This window comes from Netta rufina (genome assembly GCF_964035555.1).
Source record: "Netta rufina genome assembly, chromosome: 2".
NCBI classification, from domain to species: domain Eukaryota; kingdom Metazoa; phylum Chordata; class Aves; order Anseriformes; family Anatidae; genus Netta; species Netta rufina.
Window position 1 is genome coordinate 115,964,633 of NC_140124.1, and position 7,353 is coordinate 115,971,985.

The following is a 7,353-nucleotide window of genomic DNA, read 5'->3' on the forward strand; positions in this document are numbered from 1 at the left end:
AAAGAATTAAATGGGCAAAATATTTCAATTCAAACAACAAAAATTCATAGACTAGGAGCTTATTCAGAAAGTTGGAATCCTGTATATGCAGTTTAGGTATAGGTAGAGTATATGGACAAAACAGCATTCAATATGTGTGATGTAAGCAATGAATAATTTATGGTATCATCAGCATGTTTTTCATCTGTGAATAATGGAAGAAAGAATGAATAAAGCATATTTCATGGAAAGAGATCAATTTGCTTGCAAATATTAACTAAATAATAATAATCATAATGATTTTACAGAGCAGTTTTGTAGACCCCAACTAGTAGGCTAAAATACATGTCATCTGCATTTTATGTCCTAGCTGTTCCAGCCAGCTAGTTATGACTGTATTACAGAGAGATATTTTAATGTAACAGGAAAGCTTTATCTGAGGGCTTCAAAAGCACTGAATTGGGTGAATCACTGCATCCTACAGATGAGACACTTCCTTGAGCATTGTTTCTGTCTGGGTAAGTACAAAATACAATCAACAGCAACACACCTGAGGTGGTTAGGTTATAAACACAAGTTCAGAGCAAAACTTGTCCACATTACAGTGGAACAGGAAGGAGCTGTGTGTACGTGACAAGCTGGCAGATTCAAGAAGCTGGAAGATTCAAGAAATACCTAGCACAGGAGCAGAGAGCTGAGAGGCATAACCTAAGGGCATCATACATTGCCCTCTGTCCTCTCAGGCAAGCCAGTTCTCAGTCAAACAAGTCCTCAGCAACACATTATGCATCACCAAAGAGTCACAACACTCTGTCACAATATGTAAAGTTCAGAGGGCCAAAACCTGTAAGACCTATGTTTACCACAGACAGAAAGAGGAAGAAATAAACATCAAGTATTCTCCAACATTAAACAAATATTTATTAGCATTGCCTCTGAGTAATTCACAACTGTTCTTTGTTCTTATTGCTCTACAACTCTCCTTTTTCATTCTCATTTTTTGGTTTAGAATAGTATCATTTTTAAATTCATGAAAGTAATTGTTTCAAACAGCAGATGGATCACTGCTGTACCTAATACCACAATTTCTGACCTGACTCCTCTAATATTCTCTTTTTCCTATACAATTCAACACATCTCACTACCTGTTTAGTGGTGGCTGTATTTAAGCTATGCAAGCATTACTGTACTTGAGTGTAGTATGGCAAATGAGAGCACCAGAATCCCACTGAGGCAGCAAGTAGCCTGAGGGTACTAATTGTTCATCAGGAAGACGTTAAAGCCTATTTAAAGCCAAAGACTAAAGATCTTTTTATGTCTTTTTGCCATTTTGCAATTCATTACTGAATTGAAGTCAGAGAATGAAGGGTTTTTTTTCCTCATATAGCAAATTAAAAATGAACAACTAGGTATCATGTTTTTCTTTATAGTACAATATGATTCATGCTTCATTTTTCATGCAAGTCAATAGTTCTACAATTTAGAGCCTTGAAAGCTATAAGCCATCGGAACAAAGTAATCTACTACACAAGAATTCATAAGATAAATCCTTTAAGTAAGGGTTCATGGCTATTCAGCTGAAGCATCCTGTATCCATCTATTTAATCTAGCTAATTTACCTATCTCTATATGTATAAAGCAACCAGTTTCTGGTAGCCAGATGCCAGCAGTGTAAATATAATTTGTTGACAACTTGGTTTTGTTGCTGTGGCCATAACAGACACAGTTCAGTCTGTAAAGAAATGTTTGTTTTAAGAAAAATTATCACTCTGTTGATATATTTTGTCAGACTTTATGTTCATTCACATATACACATATATAAGACCCATTATAGTCTTTTTATGTAGATTGACATATTTGTCTTAGCAACCTTTTTTTTTTTTTTTGGGGGGGGGGCAGGAGGGGGATGTTGTTGTTTGGGGTGGAGGGGTAAGGGAAGAGCAATGGGGAAATAATACAGCTGAAGAGTCCCAGACCTTTGCACAAGCAGCAGGGGCTGTCCCATCACACAAGGTGTCCCTTCAAATGATACACTCGTTAGAGCAGCTACTTCAGTAATCAGAAGGTTAATTTAGGAAAAATCAGTGTGGTTTCATTTTCTTGTTCCCTATTATTCACACTAACTGTGTAAAACGTTTCCAAACTGTGAATATTTTTTCTGGAACTACACTTGTCATTATTTGCCAGGAATGATTATGCTCCTTATGTATCTAGGTTGATACAATTGAAAATGACATTTATAGAAATGAAATATCCACACTTAAGCTCACACATAAGAGAGATGTTGTTTCAAGAGGACAATTCCTGCTGCTGTTCCTAATAGTGAAGGTCCTGCTGTGCTACTTTTGTTTCAGCTATGATGGGACAAGTTCTTGCCTGCAGGCGAGACTGAACTTCCAAAATAATCATGTTATTCTCGGGGTCTAGTGAGCAATGTGGAAAGCATGGGGGTTTGATTGAGGATGCAGGAGAGCTATAAGGATTTAATGTCTGGAATGAATCATGCTGTTAGAGTTCACTCTGCCACTGGTCAGTCATCCTTTGTGTGCTCACATATTGTTACAAATCATTGCATGCTGGTATATTAAAGGCATATTTCTGCATTTGTTGTGTCAGTGAAAATTTTATAATAGCAGGAGTTTGTCTTGTTTTTATTGTTTCAGTAAACAAAACATATGTGGAATCGTAGCAAACAAAATCATGGCTGGACCCCAGAGCCTCAAATTTGACCTGACACATTGTGGTGTAACATACATAGTACAAACGCCCTCCATTTTCTGCCAGAAAGTAGGCCAGCTAACAGTGCCCTCCAGAGCAGTGTGAGTCCAAAGCAGTTGAAAGCTGCCTCATACCAAAAGCTTCAGAACAACCAGTCCCTATATTCTATCCCCCAGCTGTGCTTCATTTATTCCAGATTTTGAAGCAGAAAAGAAACTTGATTGCTAAATAACACCATGTAGAAGATAAATGGAGATTTTTACTGTTTTATCTATGGGCGGTAATGGCACTTTTCCTAGGAGTAACAGCATTGCTCCCAATGGCACTTAATGGCTAAATCTGTGATATTATGCTATAGAGACTCATATCTTTGTAGATGACTGCCATTGTTCTGGAGAACCTTTAAGATAACAATGTAAGGGCATATCTTTGTTCAGATTTCCACTATGAAACAGTCACGGTCCTGGCCTTTCATTGTCCCATGCATGTATTTTTTATATTTTATATAATTTTGTATATTTTATACCCAATTTCATATCAGATGCCTATGGCATTTGTTTCATTTTACTCAGAAACTGCAGATATAGAAATATTTTACATTTAAATACCCATATTTTTGTTTAATTCTTTGATTTTTTTAATATTTTTTTTCTCACATGCTGTATACTAAAGCATGTGTTCAGTCAACCCTCAATAATGCCGTCAATGGTGTAACACATAGCCCAAGCAAGTCAGGTTGATTGCCTAAAATCATTTCAAATAAAACCCAAGGGAGAGCTGTGTGTGATGCATGGAGGGGTCAGTTCGGCACACCCAACACAGATCAAGAGTGGACTAGGGTTCCTGCAACTCATGTTAGCAAATGGAACTTGTCAAGGGATTGTTATTTTAGGTGGAGCTATTAGGACACAGCAGCTCTCTGGAAAACTCATTGCTGCTGAGCAGTCCACTCTACTGCCAGAACCAGTATTTACTCCCATAAATCTGTATCATACTAAGTTTGTCTTATTAGTTCTACTGTGTATTCTTTCTATTTCCACTATGATGAAAAAATGATGTCTTAGGACTGAGCATGACTCCCTCTCCAAGAGTATTTCTTCAAAATCAATGCCTGTATTAGTCCATAAAGTGGTACATTTCATTCAGAGGGACATAAATGCAACACATTTTTTTTCCTTGTATCGCCATGACCTTTCATAGAGAGTTGCAGTGTTCCATGTTTCTTAATAAGCAAATAAAGCTGAAGCAAACCAAAATATGATTGTTTTCACCTGATCTCTTTTCTGGTTCTTGCATCTAACGATGCAACCTCTATTTCTCTCTGTTCTCTAGCACATTCCTTTCTAAGCACACCTGACACACATAAGGTTTAATAATTTACAGGTAGAGGGCCTAGTTTGCCAGGCTAGGGACATATTCCAATTTCTTTCCACAACTCTAATGAGACAAAGCAGTCAGAAGCTTATTGCAACCGCCACATAAAATCAGATTTATGGATGCTTTTTGTCAGAGAGTGGTGTAAGGCAGTTTGAGTGTTCCGCTGAATCTCTCCATTCATTCTCACCATTCTCTACAACAAAGTTTCCCTGCCTGTTAATGAAACAAGCACTGTTATGAGTATTAAATATCTTTTTTCCTTATAAGAGAAATTAGGTAAGATTGGCCCAGTATTAAACAGGACATGCAATTCCGACAAAAAATTACTGGCTGTATAGCCACTGATTATGTTTCTCAGAAGACTGCACCTGTAGAGAGAGATCTTTGTATTCTATAGATCATTCTTGGTTGACACGTTAAAGAGGGAAGGTTGGATAGTATGGACCCAGTGATACTCTAAATGATCTGCCACTCCTAGAAGAGCTCCCAAGAGCTCTCCACAGCTGACAAAGGATATTCTAGCCTCTCTGAGCATGATAGCAACGCATACCATGTGTCCCCCGACTCTGCCTTTCCCAGCAAATGAGGAGATGTCCACTGACTTTTGTTTGCTTTTCTCTGCTTCTGATGTGAATAATTCATTGCTTCTGTTTAAGTACTCTGGCTTTTTGGTCCAGTTAAAGATGCAGCATCAGCATTACAATTTCAGAAGATGTAGCATGTAGGCAAAAAGCACTCAAACTATATGTGGTGGCAGCACATCTAGCTCTAGAAATGGCCATATCTGAAATATTGTATTCTGAACCAGATGGTGCTGTCAGACAGTGCAGAATGACAACTTTTAGTTGATGCAGAAAGGGTAATATGCCCAAGCAGTGAAGGAATTCTATCTCTCCTTGCTGCATTTTTTTAACTTCAGTTACAGATGGCACAGCAAGGATCAGCTCAGGAGGAAAAGTAACTTGCTCATGGCTGATTTTAACTTAAAAGAATCTGGCAGAATATTTATATGTTAGCCAAGCAGGCCTTTGCTCCTAGTGACTGCCTATGGCACCCTTATTCTAAGAGTAGGTAATAATACAAGAAATTGGGATTTGTAAATATTTTCATCTTAAGAAAGTACAGAATAGATTCAATTCAAATGAAGCAAGATCTTAAATGAAAACTGTATATTAAAACATGAAGTTGTTTTCTTCATCAATCAATCAGTTTTCTTTCTTGTTGTTGTTGTTGTTTTCTTAATAGAAAATGTCGAAAAAAAAAAAAAAAAAAGAAAAAAGCAAGCTTGAGAAGTTATGTAGGACAGTTTGGATCAACGATATTTTGACAAAGTATTTCTTACTCAGTGTTTCTTCAAATATGTGTTTTAACAATTAGGGATTAGACCAATCATCCAAAAAGCAGACTTTCTTTCCCAAAAATTTCAGTATTTGCTTTCAACCCATATAGTGCAGTAACACTTTTGGATGACCAGACTTACCTAAAAATGAGGCATAGTCTTTGTCTTCTCTTAGTCTTAAAATAAATTGGCTCTTAACAACAGAGGCCACAAGCCATCCTATTTGCTTTCATCCAAACTAATGAAAATTAACACATCAGTCCATAAAGTGTATGCATGAAACCAAAACCAGTAACAGTTCCCAGAGCATTTATTTTATTTGTGACAGCTAAACTCAAGGAAGATGAACAGCATTTCAGAGAATCAACACCTCTGCATGTAAAATTAAGCACTGAATTGATAAGACGGAAAAAAAAAAAAAAAAAAAAAGTTCTAAAGAAAAACAAACAAACAAACAAAACAAACTACTTAATCTTTTCCTATAGAAATATATTCAAAACATACAAATAAAATTGGCTTAATTTTGCTGATCTCAAACTATTGAAATTCTAATAAAATCAGCTGGTGAAATACCTGGTGAAAAATAGGTGGAACTTTTATCTTCAAGGTGAAAACACAATTTTGTGTGCAAACAATAGATTTTTTTTATAATTTATGACTAAAATATGATATTTCCTTTGTGAATAGAGATGTGAAGGACAGCCAGAGAAAGGAGAACTTCATTACCTGTTGCAGGCAGCTCAATTCTTCACCATGGTTTGCTTGGTCTGTATGGCACATATGGCTTTTCTAAACATACACTGATCTACTTTTGAGTCGAATGCTTAGGAAGGAAAATGACAAATGGAAGACTTACCCAATGCATGAGTGCAAGAAAAAACAGCATGGTCAAGAGGAATTAGCACAGAAGCTGCAATCAAGAATTCCATAACAGTGATCTCCAATCAACTTGTTATCACCTGTCACCAATATATTCTGAAACATGTAGCAAGTTAATAAAGATACTTGTCTTCTACGCGGAAAATATTTTAGGACTAACTGTTGCATGAAAGCAGATATTTTAAAATATACACTATATAAAAGTATTCCATAACATTTCCAAATACTTTATTACTGGAAGTATTTTTTAGGCATAAATTTGCTCAACCAATTCAGTTTTACAAAACTCATAGTCTCTTCTATTGAAGCATTATATGTTTTTTTGTTGAACTGTAATAGATGCAAAAACGCATTCATACACTTTTTTTTTTTCTTTTTTTGGTGTTTTTTCAAAGGCTCATCTACATTCACCTGGCAGCAGCAAAAATATGGCAACCACTAACAGCTAGTTCTTATTTGCTTGTTTGTTTTTTCCCCACTGGCCTTCTGAACATTATAAGCAAAGCCAGTGAAAACAAATTTACTTTGGCAGAGCTACATCTTTGATAGTGGTTCTACTAGTTCTGTTGCCAACCTGGGGAAGAGACTTTTCACAACACTAACAGGCACACCAATGTTGAGAAAATTAAACTAAGCCACATTTTGAACTAGGGAATATAAATGTCTTGAGTTTGTTTTCCATTTGTTTTATCGTGTTCATGCAATATATAATTCATCATGTGATCAAAAGCAGGCATGGCAATGGTATTGAGACAACCATACCTGATGTGTTCTCATTATATATAGAGATTTTTTTGACTTCCAGATGTGCTGTATGAAGAAAATTATCCTGTTGATAGATGAAAGAATTAATCTATAAGCCAGAAAAAACTTGTGACAGTGGTTTGTGTCATAGAATGGTGAGGAGACTGTTGCAATAAGAGATCTTAACCAAGTCAAGATCAGCTATTTTCAGGCTTGTTGTTCTGGGCAGTTTTCTGAAGTAGGGATAGGAATGCAGCCTCTGATCATTTTACCCTTGATTGTTTTCTCTAAAGTCCAGACAGGTTTCTTGAATATAG